Raw genomic sequence first — 14955 nt, 5'->3', positions numbered from 1 at the left:
CAAGGAAACCTTTAGCTAATTGAAAGTAAGCAGAGAAACTGTAATGTGTTTTACAATTAATATTATATTTAATTTTGCACAAGTGAATTCATGAATCCAAAATAAATATAAGTCATTGCCTAGAGCTCTGTGAAAAATAAAAAAAAGGAAAGACTGCTAGTTGACACTAATTTATTTTCATCTAAAATACTTTCTGAAACTAAATCCTGGGGATGGTAAACATGTGAATATACTAAATGATAAAGAATTACACTCTGAAAATATTTATAAAGTTAATTTTAAGTTCACATGTGCTTTCTAGAAATGAAAAGATGAATAATAAATAATTTATGGAATTCATAAAGCAGCCAAAACTAAAGCCTGTAAAATAGGAAAATAAAAATGTAACTTATTACTGTTAAAAAAACCCAGTGAGTTTTCATTATGAGATCCACTTACATTTATGTGAATATACTGTGACTTTTTTAATTTTCATTTTTACTTTATAATTTGTAATAAGTATATAAGAAAACTAGGTCTATACATCAACCACTATTGTAAAGTAGTCAAGTTTTAATATTCTTATATGAATTAATATTCATTTTTTGTGAGTGTGTGTGTGCATGCACCAATGGAGATCAAACCTAAGATCTTGCACAAGCATGGCAGGTGTTTGACTGTTTTGCCACAACCCATTTAAAATGTATATTTTTAATCTTGGTTCTCTCTCTCTCTCTCTCTCTCTCCCTTTCTTTCTGTTTCTCTTTGTCTCTCTCTTAGACCCTCACTCTCTATCTTTCTCTCATTTTTTTCTCTTTTGTATTTTTGGTCACAGAGGGCACTCTGGGGTCATTTACCACTGCACTACATCCCTAGTCCTTTTTATTTTTTGGCAGAGAGTTTTTCTAAGTGTATTAGGCTGGCCTCTAATTTATAGTCCTGGGATTACAGGCATGTCTTGCAGTATCTGTCTTTTTATCTCTTTTTGAAAAGGTATCTAATGCAAATTTTCAACTGTATATATATATATATATATATATATATATATATATATATATCTTATTGTAAAAGTGAACATTTATTATGTTCTAATTAACATTCTGCTAATACTCTATTGATTGTTGTTGCTGCTTTATGAGTGAATAAAAATTTCACATGATTAACTAGTATGTTCTAATACTTCACATATATGCTTTCTTATATTGCCTATTTATTTTATGTAGAATATAAACTTGATCTCCCTGATGATTAGTGTGCTCAGTCTCACACAATCCTCAGTTCTCTGGACTCCTCAGCCTCCTCACTCCTGCTTTTGCTCTAGTTCAGTGTCGGCAATCTCTCTTACCTATGCTCTTGCATATGTCATGGGTCTTACTCTAACATAGTAGGGAAAAAGTCTGCATTAAAAAGCCAAAAATCGTCTATAACTCATAGCCATGTTTTCAGACAGAAGGAACTATGCATAGGGACAGTCAGATTTATGAAAAAGAAGTCACAAGGCATTTACTAAAAGACCAAATGAAACCTGAGAAAAAAGATCCTGAGCATTAAGTTTCCTGACATGTTATTTACACATAAGTTACATGAGTAATTCACAAAGATACAAATTACACAATTTATCATACATTGGTAAAACTGGCAATTTTGGATTCTGAGGTCAGAGGATTACAAACACAAAGCAAACTAAGCAAGGTCATTCTATTTCCAATAATGCTCTCTTAAAATCTAATAACTTTAGGGGGCAGTGGAACACTACTGTAATCACAGAAATGCTGAAGGTTGAGTCAGGAGGATTGCAAGTAGGAGTCCAACTTCAACAACTTAGTGAGGTCCTATGCAACATAGAGAGACCATGTCTTAAAATTGAAAATTCTCAGGCTGTGACTCATTGGTAAAGTGTCAATGGGGTCAATCACCACAGCCCTTAAAATGACTAACATCTGAAATTTACTAAAAATGAATTAATTATCTAATAGTTATTTAAATTACAAAATTAGCACTTAGGTGAAACAAATATGGCCTACAAGATTTTTACCCTCTACTTTAATTTCTATTTGAAGGAGATAACTAACTGTTGCAAATCAAAGGAAAAAGATATACATTGTAAATAACTGATGAACTGTAATCTCCTGAGACCAAAACATATACATTACTTCTAGTTCATTATCCAGTTTTATAAAGCCTAATTATAATAGTATGGATTTAATAACCAATTTTATTAACAAATATTAATTTAGTAATAAAATAAAAAAACAAATGTGAAGTATGTATCTTGCTGTGGATGGACTTTTAATTTTTATTTATTTATGTATATGTGATCCTTAGAATTGAACCCAGTACCTCAAACTTACTCAGCTAGCACCAGGCATGAAGGTGTACATCTATAATTTTTATTTATTTATGTATATGTTATTCTTAGAATTTAACCCAGTACCTCACACTTGCTCAGCAAGCACCAGGCATGATGGTGTACATTTATAATTTTAGTAAGTTGTGATGGTGAGGCCAACCAAATAAGTACAGATTCATTGTTATGATGGTGAACTTCTGTAATACCATAGCTCAGAAGGAAAAAGCAGGTAATTCTCAAGGTTAAAGGCAACCTCAGAAATTTAACCAAGAAAAAAAAAGTTTTTCAAGTAACTCAGTGGTTAAGTTCCTCTTGGTTTAATTCCTGATACTAATGAAAGTACAAGACTAATTGGGAAACTTAGGCAGAGATGATTTTGCTCAATTATAAAGCACTGCTAAATTTTATCCCCAGTACAAAGAAGAACAAAAATAAGAAGAATAAAATAAAGATCCTCATATTTACTAAAGTCAATACCACAGTAAAATTAAAAAATAATTAATTAATTAATCAGGGCCTTTTGAGTACTGATTTCCATTGGTGAATAACTAATGTGGCACTAAGTACATGCTAGACTAGAAGATACACATCCTGAGACTTTTGGTTGCACTCTGAAAAAAAGTGCAAATTAGTAGAATTAAACAAGGATTTTTGTACCAAGCCAAATGTATGTGTGTGGGTGATGAGAAAAAAATATTAAACACTTCAGTCTGAAGACACTGTTTATTTTTTACATGTTTTTCTTTAGAAACCTCAAAACATGTGTCAATATAAAGAAGAATACTGGGCTCCGCGGCGGGTACGGGCGAGGGCAGACGGGCGGGCGGGACGGCGCCCCCTGCGGCCGGGCCGCGGGCTCCAGGAGGGGCGGGCGCCGGGCGGGTGGGCCCCGTGCGGGCTGTGGGAGCCGGGGCGGGCCGAGGCCTCGGGGAGGGCCGCGGCAGGGGCAGCAGCGCCCGCTGCCGCGCGGTCCCATGCTGCTGCCGCTGGCCTGCCTGCACGGGCGGGCGGCGCAGTGCCTGACCTCCCTGCTGGGGCTCACAGAGCCGCCCCCCAGGCCCCTGCGCGGCGCGAGGACGCGCGGCTCGACACCTCCGAGCGCGGAGGCCACCCCCCAGGCCCTGCGCACGAAGATGGCCGCGGAGCTGTACCCGCCAGCCAGAGCCGCCGCTGCCGCCACCGCCACCGACATGGCCAACAGCAACGCAGCTGGCGCGGCCACGGGTAAGAAAGCCAGTCCGAGCAGCCCGCCCCGCCCGGCGCCCGCCCCGCCACCGCCCGCCCCGGACAACAACAACCCTGAGAGCCCCAACTGGCAGTCCTTCCATCCGACGCTGAGCGAGAGGAACGCGCTGATGTTCAACACGAGCTCATGGCAGATGTACACTTCATCGTGGGGCCGCAGTCCTTCCATCCGACGCTGAGCGAGAGGAACGCGCTGATGTTCAACACGAGCTCATGGCAGATGTACACTTCATCGTGGGGCCGCTAGGGGCGGCCAGGCGGGTTCCCGCTCATAAATATGTCTTGGCTGTCGGCAGCTCTGTCTTCTATGCTATGTTCTATGGGGACCTTGCAGAGGTCAAGTCCGAAATCCACATTCCTGACGTGGAGCCCGCGGAATTCCTGGTCTTGTTAAAGTACATGTACAGTGATGAGATCAAGTTGGAGGCTGACACGGTGCTGGCGACTCTGTATGCTGCTAAGAAGTACATTGTGCCTGCGCTAGCAAAAGCCTGTGTCACCTTTTTGGAGACAAGCCTGGAAGCCAAAAATGCATGCGTCCTGCTGTCCCAGAGCCGGCTGTTTGAGGAACCTGAACTGACCCAGCGCTGCTGGGAGGTCATTGATGCACAGGCTGAGATGGCCCTTCGGTCCGAAGGCTTCTGTGAAATTGACCGGCAGACCCTGGAGATCATCGTGACCCGTGAGGCCCTCAACACTAAAGAGGCAGTGGTCTTTGAAGCTGTCCTGAACTGGGCTGAAGCAGAGTGCAGAAGGCAGGGCCTACCAGCCACCCCACATAACAAGAGGCATGTACTGGGGTGAGCCCTCTATCTGGTCCGAATCCCAACCATGACTCTGGAGGAGTTTGCCAATGGTGCTGCCCAGTCGGACATCCTGACCCTGGAGGAGACCCACAACATCTTCCTGTGGTACACAGCTGCCAACAAGCCCCTCCTTGACTTTCCCCTGACCAAGAGGAAAGGCCTTGCTCCACAGAGGTGCCACCGCTTCCAGTCTTCTGCCTACCGCAGCAACCAGTGGCGGTACCGTGGGCGCTGTGACAGCATCCAGTTTGCCGTGGATAGAAGGGTGTTTATAGCAGGTTTGGGCTTATACGGGTCCAGCTCTGGGAAGGCTGAGTACACTGTAAAGATTGAACTCAAGCGTCTGGGGATGGTCCTGGCTCAAAACCTGACCAAGTTTGTGTCGGATGGATCCAGTAACACCTTCCCGGTCTGGTTTGAGCACCCAGTCCAGGTTGAGCAGGACACCTTCTACACTGTCAGCGCTGTCTTGGACGGCAGCGAGCTTAGCTACTTTGGGCAGGAAGGGATGACGGAAGTACAGTGTGGGAAGGTGGCCTTCCAGTTCCAGTGCTCTTCAGATAGTACCACTGGGACGGGGGTCCAGGGTGGGCAGATCCCAGAGCTCATCTTCTATGCCTGAGATTGTGAGGGGCCTAGAGAGGGTGAGCTCCCCAGTAAGTGCAGGGGAGGTGTGGGATGCTGCCCAGGGCCTGACATCAAAGGCTTCCCTTTCTTATTCAGCCCAAGTGTGGGAAGCAAGAGCTTTTTCTGGGTGGCCTGAGCCTGGTGGCCAAGTCTTGAGTGTCTGCTATACACTGGAGTGCACACTGCAGGCAGAGGGCAGACTCGGGGCTCAGTGTAAGGACCTGGCCAAATCCCACACAGTGGTGCTCAGGCTTTGGGTGCTTGGATGTGCCTCCCATCTTTTTTGATTCCATGAGGTTCCAAGCTTACCTTGAGACCTTCCTCTTCAAATCCAAAACTACTGAAAAGTCACTTAAAGTAGTTCATCTATTTAAGTGGATTTTCATAATAAAGGTTTCACAAAACGAAAAAAAAAAAAAAGAAGAATACTAAGAATGCTTACCACATAGTGAGAGGGTTTTTTTTGTTTGTTTTTGTTTTTATTTTTCAGGTTAGGCTTTTTGAGGAACTAGGGACAAATATTCTAAATATGCAGGTTTATATGTTGCTTTCAATATCCATTAAGAAAGTAGAAAATGTGTATTTCTATTGCCTTTTATACTTTTGTTTATACCTTTACTTGTCTATTTTCTTGAGGTACTTTTCTGGACCAGCAATGATAAATAGTTGGATTTTTTTTTCTGTTCACTAGTTCTGCTGGGCTAACCTTTCATGAATATCTTCATGCTGTCATGCTAAAGCTCTCTAAAAATATCATATTTTAATGAATGTACACTGAGTAAATTATGAACTATTTCTAATGGACACATTGTGGTAAAATATTAATTACTAAACAGCTCACAATTACCTATGAAGTAGTCACACTACTATTTTATTTAAAGGCTTATGATATGTTATGATAACCTGAATAAATACAATTAAATATTTATATTTTGAAGGAAACTAAATTTTGTCATTGGCCTACTAATCATAAAGTGACAAATTTGAGTACAAACAGTAAAAAGTGTGTCTGAAATTAGCTATATTGGGGGTCATATAAGATTCAAGAAATATGAGCTTATTCAGTTTTAGATACTACATAGCTACAAAAATAATAAATGTTGTAAAACACTGTCAATAACATGACATTAACATGATATATTTTTAATTTAATAAGTACAACAGAAAAAATTATAGAGACACATTAGCCCCCCAAAAATTGCTACCACAATAATAGTTGCAAAATGAATCGAAATATATTTCTGTAAGTGCAACATACTTGTATTTGCAATTTTAAAAGGACATCAAATTACAACATGCAAGATCTAGATGGGTAAGTTGGCTTAAGCCTAGAATCCTAGTAGCTCTGGAGACTGAGGATGGAGTATTTCAACTTCAAAGCTATCCTCAGCAACAAGGCACTAAGCAAACCTGTGAGGCCCTGCCACTGAATGAAATACAAAAAAGGTCTGGGTGTGAGGCTCAGTACTCCAGTAGCTCTGAGTTTAGTTCCTAGTTATTCCCACCACCAATCAGAAACATTGATGGGAAACTTTGAAGAAACCAATATCAATGAGGTAGAAAAGTAGAGAATGGAACCTTAAAATTGATCAAACTACATTCACTTGATGAAACAAATGATAGGAAACTAGCCAACAAATTGACCAAGTTTAAATTGAGTAGGTTAAAAAGCTGAAAATAAAACAGCCAATCTCCAAAATATAAAACTAGAATGATCAGAATATATATATATATATATATATATATATATATATATATATATATATATATATATATATATCAGTAGAAAACCTCCTTTTGTGAAAAGCAGATTTTTTAATTCCAAATAATAAAATGAATCCCTATTAGGTTCATAAGAAAATAATAGTTAAGGCAGAAGTTATCAAAAGTAACTAAAAGCAAAGAGAACATGTGAGTATCTAACATGAAGAGAATGGTTTAGCAAAGACCACCAATAAGTTACATCACAAAGGAACAGGTCTCTCTCTCTCTCTCTCTCTCTCTCTCTCTCTCTCTCTCTCTCTCTCTCTGTCTCTTTGAGTGTTTATGTGCTAGAGATTGAATTCAGGGCCTTATGCATGCAAGGAAAGCACTCTACCAACTGAGCTATATCCTCAGCCCTGGAAACTAGTACTGAAAAAATGAATCACAAATAAACTTACATACTATTCAGAAATTTGACATTGCTTTATCAACCTGATTCTTACACTCAGAAAAGGCAGGGAAGTTTCAATCATGTTTTAAAGCAACATTGTTCAATGTTCTCTTAATTCCTACTTAATTCTGATCACATTATCATGATGGAAATTTGAATACATAGATTTAATTTTCAGTAATTTCTGATTTTTAATATAGCTAAAAAAATTAAGTCACTTAGAGGAATGAAATAACCAGAAATTATTTCTTACAATTATGGATTATTTAAATATAAGACTTTCATAGTGTGAATGACTGTGAGTATATAAATTTTTATCAAGTTGATGAAATAGCCATACTGCCTATAAAAGTCTAAGAGAAAATTATTTCTTGCATTTTATCAAATCTTATATCTTCTAGTGTTCTTTAGCTTGTTACCACAAATACTTCTCTTCTGAGTTGGTGGAATACAGAAGATAGATAAGCCTTCTCACAGGGAAGATGATAGTATAACAGCAGGGAACTACCCTCAATTCCCACAGGGTCTGAGAACCATATTATATGATATGGAAGACCCTCCTATAGACTGACTATTTCAAACATTGATTGTAAAGATATAAAAAAGTCAGTTCGTTGAACAAAATGAGTGAAGTGGGTTTGTGCCTCTGCAGATGAGAATAAATTTTTAAAAAGCAACAAAAGTGAGTTCAGGACTGGGAATTACAAAACTTAGCTGACAAAATATTCACCTAAGCTTATTTGAGAGAATCAAATTCAGATGAACAGCAGGGGAAAGAGGCATACCCAAAGGGATATAAGAGTATCTATTTTTATTAAATTTTTATTATTATTCCCCACAATTATAGAGTTCTGAATCACCTCAATTACTACTTTCTTGATTTTTTAGGTGCCATCATTACCTTGTACATGCAATTCATGTACATTGAATTTACCCTTGCATTTGTGAGCTTATCATTTATCTTTTTCTCTGTATAACTGTATATGTATGTGTATAATATTATCTAACATTTCCAGGATTCTGCCATTAAAATTTCTTTGATACCACCTCCATGAAATGCATTTTTGTCACTTCAGTTTAGTACATCTAAATGTTCTGTTCGATGTTGTTGGAAAAGATGGTGCTATTGTAAGGTCTATCTTAGTTTACTAATTATCCGCTAGAATTAAAAATCAACCTTGGTGCCTCCAGAGGATTTAATTCTCATTTACCTTTTTTATACATAGTATTTTATTTTTTATTCAAGCAGCAATAACTGTATTTAAAAGGTGAATAAAAGATTCTGATATGGACATGGTGTTTTAGAGGTCCTCAAATCCCTACGGTAGTGTTCTGACACCACCTTACAACTGAAGCATCTTGATTGCATTTCACCTTGGACACTGGCACTATGCTTCCACTGAAAGTGATTCATTAGTTATGCATATTGTTCCTTTTCTTATCTCAATACTCTTGGAATTGTTGGGATTCATGATAGGTTTAGAATCATAATTTTAAACACACTTATCATAGACCCATTTGATAACAAGAGACCACACATATCTAAGAAGAAGAAAGAAGAGAAAGAAGACCATTTATCAATCCTAAAGAGGTAACAGAATAAACTCTGGGAATAAAATAATAGTTACCTCATACATTTGTTTAAAAAATATTTTAGATGGTAATATATTACTGCATTAGAAAAGAGTGATGTGAATGCAATTTTAATTATTAGAGTTGTGACTGATTATTTTAAAGAGAGTATGAAAAGCTGTGTTCAGTGGTGCAATCCTGTAATTCTAGAGTCTTCTAAGGTTGTGGTAAAAGATCACTAGTTCAAAGCCAGCTATCCTCAGCAACTTAGTGAGGCTCTAAGAAACTCCACAAAACCCTTTTTCTATATAAAATATTTTATAAAGGGCTGAGGATGTTTCTTAGCAGAAAAGCAATCCTGGGTTCAATCTGTAATATGAAAGAGAGAGAGAGAGAGAGAGAGAGAGAGAGAGAGAGAGAGAGAGAGAGAGGTGAAGGGGTAATCAGTGAAACTTTCAGGGTCAAGGATATAAACAACTTAAAAACAATAGTGGGTTTGTTGATGAAAACTCATCTATATTTATTAAATGCTGCATTCAGAAATTAGTATGTTCTCAAACATATACAAGTGAGAGAGGAGTCCTACTGTAAGGTGTAAATAGGAAAAAAGAAAAGATTTCACACAGCTTTAAACTGACCCAGATGCTTACTTTAGTTTGTGATTGGAATTATGTTAAGGAGATAGATCCTTCAGCTGTTTAAAAGAATGTGTTTTTTATCAAGTATTTATAAAACAAGATTAATATATAATATAAATCAGACTTGGCAAGGGGAAAATTGTTCAAATAATAAGTAAATACATAAACACATAAACCAACATTGAAGAAGTTAACATTCAGGATATTTATACCTTTATATAATCACTAGTAATGTAAACACAATGACAAGAAAAAGTGGTAAATAAAAAAAACAAATAAATAAGTGAATAAATGAATGAATAACTAAAAAGTACAAAGATTTAATGTGACTGCAATTGTAAAAGAAAGCTTGTAGTCTTGAAAAAGTGTGAAGCTACTTCAATATGGTGTTCTACTACATACTGAGGCATACCTCATGAACTGTCAATTCCACTTATAGATGGGAAGAGTTAAAAACAGAACCCACTCAACTGGCTCTCTCACTTTGGAATAGTGCAACAGTTACCTTTTTCTTTCTTCCCAAATATTATTTCTGCTTCCAAGAACACTACCCCTCAAACCTCATGATGCCATTGTAGACTTGTCGCATCTGAACCCTTGTGCTGCTCAAGTTTTTTTTTTTCATTGATCTTTTTCTCCCTACCCCCATATATTCCACAATTTTAATGTGTTTATTTTCAGTTGTAGTTTAACACAATATCTTTATTTTATTTATTTATTTTTATGTGGTGCTGATGATCAAACACAGGGCCTCTTATGCGCTTATGTCCAGAAATCTGGAGCTGAGCCCAGCCCCTCCACCAATACTTTTAAAAAAATAATGTCACCTACATACTTAGCATCCACCAGTCTTACATTCTGATCCATCCATTTCCTGCTTTTTGCATGAACAATTTTGAGATTTTTTTTCATTCAGACATCAATAGTCCAGAGTGCTCAGAATTGGAGGTAAATTTACAGAATATTAGAGGTCAATTACAGAACATTAAAAATTTATATAGTAAGATGCACCTAAAGCTGAGAATAAAAAGAAAATCTACAGACTTCACTAGTTAAAATAAAAGGTCAAAAATTCAGGAAAATGAATAATTTTGAAATGACAATTTCATAAAAAGGAGAGTAAAGGGCAGAATATACAAGCAAAAACAAAATTATCACACCACAAAAAGTGTACATCTGCATAGAGTGTCATGGATGGGTGCTTCCATAAGACAAATTAAATTGAAAGAGATATGATTAATTTGAGATGTAGCAATAAAATATTAATTGTATATAATTGTAATATATATGTACCTGTACCAAATATGCCCCATTTAATAATAGGCATACATTACAATAAATAAAATATAAACTTTTTAAACTTTTTTTAAAAATTTATCTTATTTATTTTTTATATGTCATAGTGAATACTGACATCTAGAATTTTTATTGCAAAATGTTCAGGCTACATATTATATTTACTTGAAGTACATCACTGAACAACAGATGAATTTTACCACATATTGTTGCACAGTATGAACTTATAGAAATAATTACATACCTTATAATAACATGAATAAATAGATGTGTGTAGTAACACATAACCTTTATTAATAAAAATAAAATGAAACAAAACAAAACAAAGAACAAGAAATTTGAAATTTAGAGAAAGTGTGAAGTGTTTTGCAGAAATAGAAATATGACATTCATTCCAATAAAATCATTGGGACAAGAAATTATTTTTGGGGAAAACTATATTATATGCTTTCTTAATACCAGAAGAAACTCATTTTCAGAAGTATTATTCATTTCAATATAAAAATAAAATACAGCTGTGCATGGTATTACACAAATAATCTCAATGACTTGGGAGGTAGAGGCTGAAGAACCAAAAGTTCAAAGAAAGCCTCGTCAACACAGGAAGGCCATGGCCACCATGAGGAAGTTTCTGCTTCAAAATAAAATATTGAATGGCCTGGGTATGTGGCTGTGGCTTAAGGGTATACCACCCCTAGATTCAATAGCCCATATGTATCTGTCAAAAGTTACTATAACAAGGAATTTATGCTAGGTGTGTTGGCACATGCCTGCAATTCCAAAACGCTGAAGACTGAGGCAGGAGGATTGTGAGTTCAATGCCAGCCACAATAAAAAAGAGTCACTTAAAAGCTCAGTGAGACCCTGTCACTACATAATATATAAAATAATCCTGGGAATGTGATTCATTTATCAGTTGCCCCTGCATTCAATGCCCAGCATGAATAAAAGGGATTTATATTGCAAATGTCATTGTACTTGCCTCTTATGCCATCTATTTGGAAGACTAAGGCATAAAGATTAAAATTTCAAGGATAGCTTGGCCACTTGCCAACAACCTGTCTCTATATAAGATTTTTAAAAAATGCCTGGCAATGTTGATGAGTGTAATGTCAACTTTGATTAAAATCTCAAGAACCACAAAACAGAGCAGTTGTTTATTTTCAGAAGGTTACATAAATATGTTAAAAAAAACTATAAATTGGGCAACATTAAGGAAGAAAAAATTTTCATTAAGTGGTACAAAGATGGGCTAGAGTTCTTGGTCATTAGCAGATCACTCACCTGGCACATGTGAGGCCCTTGGCTCCATCCTCAACACCAAATAATAATAAATAAACAACATAAGAGTATTATGTCAGCCACAACTTAATAATAACATAATTTTTAGTAAAGGTATAAAGAGAAGTGGGAGAACTCATGAGCTCACATAAAAGTTAAGAATATTTAATAAAAAAGAAAATGAAACTTATGGTAGGAGAAATGTTCGAAAATTAAAACCTCTTAATAACTTAACAAATTATAAAAATGCAAGCTAACATCTGATGCCAAAAAAATTACACAGTATTGATGAGGACAAGAAACAATTTCTCTTAAATTAGAAAAAGAATATAAATTGCTATTATTTTTTGTGTAAAGTATTTATTTAATTTATATGATACTCCTCAAACAGTAGCAAAGCCTATATAAAATACTGTGTTTCTGATCCTGGTAATAGGTAGTTATATGATAGCATAAGGCTACAGATATGTTTGTCCATGCTGTTGAAACCAGAAAAATAGGTGAAGAGAGGAGGTACATTCAAAATGAAATAAATGCTGTAGTTTGAAAAATTGCTTTGTTGGGATCAGACACATTTTTAGTTTCATTGAAGTGGCTCCTGTTTTCTCCACATTGTTTCAAAATAAAACATAAAAAAGACTGGGGATGTGGCTCTGTGGTTAACACTCCTGGGTTTATCTCCCAGGGCCAAACCAACTAAGGTGAACAGTTTCTGAAAGATTACAATTATGCCAGTGTACATATACATGTAAAAATATTAGTGAAAATTTAAAAATTAATAAATATATTTTTTGAAAAAAGTGTTAAGGTTTTTCGAAACCTCAAGATAAAAATGACATATAATCCACTAATTACAATTTTGGGTAGCAAAGCAAGGCTGCACATGCCTATGCTCAAGTGGCTCAGGAGTATAAGAGAGAATCTCAAGTTCAAGACCAGTCTCAGCAATTTGGTAAGGTTGTAACCAAATGAGTGAGATGCTGTCTCAAAAAAGGGGTACAGGTTAGTGTATAGTACAGTGAAAAGGTGCCCATGGGTTAATCTATAGTGACTCAATAAATAAAAATAATAATAATAAATCTGGCTAAAAAGTGCCATACAATCTAGTAATAATATTTCTGGGCATACATCTAAATAAATTGGAAAACATTTCTCAAAAAAATAACTGCAATTCCATTTTTATTACACCTTTTTTCACAGTATCTAATACAAAAATAAAATGCCAGTCAGGCATGGTGGGAAATGCCTCTAATCCCAGGGGCTTGGGAGTTTTAGGCAGAGGATTGCGAGTTCAAAGCAGCCTCAGCAATGGTAAGGCACTAAGAAACTCTTTCCAAAAAAAAAGAAAAAAATAAGATAAAATAGAGCTGGGGATTAGCATAAGTCATGGATTGCCTCTGAGTTTAATATCTGGTTTGCACCTCCCCAAAACATCCTTTTAGATGAAAGGAATATCAAAAAATTTCTTCCAGCTTCACAGCATCCAACTACTCCTCTTAGATGCTACACACTTATAGTTCAAACTGATCTCTAAAAGACATAACTCAGATAATGATATTTTCTAAATAGGCTAAGAGACATTGATAACTGTAGATACCTTATGTAAGACTGTTGTAAAACTAAGGACTGGGCAAATATGGGAGGTTGGAATGAGAACACAACACACAGTTAAGTTCTTAAAAGGGGAAATCTTAACTCAGACACTGTGATATCTGAAACCACAGTTATTAGATTCTTTCCTTCACTGATTTCTGGGTTATTAATTAAATCCAAACAGATATTGAAAAAGTGTTAAGGCTACTGGTTAAAGTATATATAAAACAGATTATTAAAAATGTATCAGATTAGGGCTGGAATAACAGAATGCTTGCCTAGCATGGGTGAGGCACTGGGTTGGATCCTCAGATCCACATATCAATAAGTAAAATAAAAGTCCATTGATAACTATTTTTTTAAAATGTACCAGATTTCTCACATGGCCTTTGATGTTCAGATTCACTATGTACTCTAGCCTTTGTGATTAAACTTCCTTATAGTTTAAATCAAGTTCAGTCCCATCTTTATTTTCCTCCACACTAGGACAAAGATGTTTCCGGGACATGTTTGGAATGCTTCTACAGGTCATTTTAATAAAATGGTTTTACACATATGGAGCGAAAAACCTCAATTAAGGTCCCATTACATTTTTAAAAAGTCTTTAATTGGGACTGTGAGGATGGCCTTAGTACTGAGCTTAAACAACTCCATTTTAAAAACTCCAGTTTGAAACATGAAGTGGCACCAGCCACACACACAGAGTCCTCCAGTATGGCCTAAAAAAACGTTACTTCCCCTTAACTTGATAAACAGAGGGAAATATCTGGCAGGCTATACTTGCCTGATAAGAGAGTGAGACAAGAAAATCAGAGTGCAGACTACTATACCAGGTTTCTGACCCCAGGGTAAATGATGTCATGAAGAAATCCCATGAGAGCTAATAAGAATTAAAAGAGAGGTTAAAGCCTCCAAATTTAGCATAAATAATAGATCTAATGAGCAGGGATTTAGCCAGCAGAAACTAGCATGCACTCAAACTGAAGAGCCTGATGAGGACCTGACATCCCATCACTTGTCTTTGTTCTTCTGATCCTCTGCATGATTTTCTCATGTCTCAAACTCTACCACTTCATCTGAACTTTGGTGAAAGCCACAACTTCTCCATAGGTTCTCTCCTCAACCTGTTGTCCACTCCAAACCAGGAGAAGCCTGCCTTGGTTCTGGACCTGGTCACCATGGTCTGAGTGAGTGTGCATCTGCTAGAGTAAAAGGCTAAGGCTTAAGAATTTTGTTCTGACATTTAAACTTAGTATACAGAGGGAATGTCTGTCACTAGCCTGTCATGTTTAAGTTACTTTTGCAGTGTCTAAAATTAATCTAGACTTCTTAGCATTAAATTAATCAACCTTTATTTTTTTTTTACTATGAATGGATTATCTCTATTACAGTGCCTAGCATTCAGGATAGTTA

General features: G+C 36.6%; 1 pseudogene; it reads left to right on the top strand.

Moving 5' to 3' along the window:
• Window positions 1-3303: 3303 nt before the first annotated feature.
• On the top strand, window positions 3304-5416 carry LOC143389878 (BTB/POZ domain-containing protein 6-like; annotated as a pseudogene).
• Window positions 5417-14955: the final 9539 nt, after the last annotated feature.

This window comes from Callospermophilus lateralis, unplaced genomic scaffold, assembly GCF_048772815.1.
Source record: "Callospermophilus lateralis isolate mCalLat2 unplaced genomic scaffold, mCalLat2.hap1 Scaffold_121, whole genome shotgun sequence".
Lineage (NCBI taxonomy): Eukaryota > Metazoa > Chordata > Mammalia > Rodentia > Sciuridae > Callospermophilus > Callospermophilus lateralis.
This window is presented reverse-complemented; position numbering and strand designations above follow the sequence as displayed.